At 62.2% G+C, this 1,016-nt stretch overlaps 1 protein-coding gene across 1 annotated transcript in view; it reads left to right on the top strand.

The window, feature by feature from the left end:
* PLA2G6 (phospholipase A2, group VI (cytosolic, calcium-independent)) overlaps positions 1–1,016 on the top strand; it is a 59,304-nt gene that overhangs the window by 40,745 nt on the left and 17,543 nt on the right. The gene's annotated exons all lie outside the window — the stretch shown is intronic.

Here is a 1,016-nt window from a genome sequence, read left to right as displayed (position 1 = left end):
ATTTTTTTTTACTATCCTGTGTTCCTAACAGCCTTCCTCGGGAGGCACTCATTAGTAACCTTGCTTGGCAGATGCAGAACGTGAGGGGAAGTCACTTGCTCGAGGTCACACAGAGTTGGTGTCAGAGCAGCCCGGGGCTTCCGCAGTGTGCCCTTTCTGCTCCCCGCGGGCTCTCTCCTAGCCGCACCCCTGTGGCCGCCCCTGCAGGGAAGGCCCTTCCCTCCTGGAAGCAGAGGTAGCCCCGGCTCCCGGGACCCGGCGGCCATATCGGTGGTTCCGCCTCACCTCTGAAGGGTCGGCTTCCCCTCAGAAGCTGTCGCCCACTCGTTTCCTCAGCCACCCTGGAACATGCACCCTGGGAGTGCGCCTGCTCTAGCAGCCTTCTCACACTTCCCTCCTTGCACCCCTACACACACACCCCCCCACCAGTGCAGGGGCCGAGGGGTACCCGAGGGAAGACCAACAGGTCCCTTCCAGTGAGAGGAGGGAGGATGCAGATGCTCCAGCAGGGCCAGGGGAGTCTGCACAGCCCCAGGAGCCTCCCTTTCCCCCAGAGGAGGAGTGAGGAAAGAGTCAGGACATGCCTGTGGGGCCCTCCCGGCGCTGGTCTACGAGCCGCACAGCTTAGCCCTGCTTCCTCCGAGTTGATCCCGCCTTTGCCAGCCCTACATCTTCAGAAGGGTCTCTTGCCCATTTTCTCCAGCCTCCCTGGTCAAGGGTCCCACAGGCCTCCAGCGACAGCACAGCCTGTTCTGCCGCGTTCCGGGCTTGCTGCAGGGCTGGGCAGCTTGTCCAGGAAAAGATGAGGGAGCCCGGAGGCGGGCGTCACAGACTTCCACATTTACCAGCTGTGGGGGAGACAGACCCAGGTGTCTGCTGAGGTGGTACCTGGCCAGAAGGTCTTACCCACCCCCCGCTGCCCTTACCTGCCTGGATCCTCTTTCTGTTGCACCTCTGGTCTCCTGAAGTCCTGTGTTTATTCCTGGACTGACTGTGCTGCCCACCCCTGGCCCCCA

Source organism: Bison bison, unplaced genomic scaffold (assembly GCF_000754665.1).
Source record: "Bison bison bison isolate TAMUID 2011002044 unplaced genomic scaffold, Bison_UMD1.0 scf7180017864213, whole genome shotgun sequence".
In the NCBI taxonomy this organism is placed as follows: Eukaryota; Metazoa; Chordata; class Mammalia; order Artiodactyla; family Bovidae; genus Bison; species Bison bison.
Note: the sequence above shows the minus strand (reverse complement) of the source record. Positions and strands in the feature narration are given on the sequence as shown.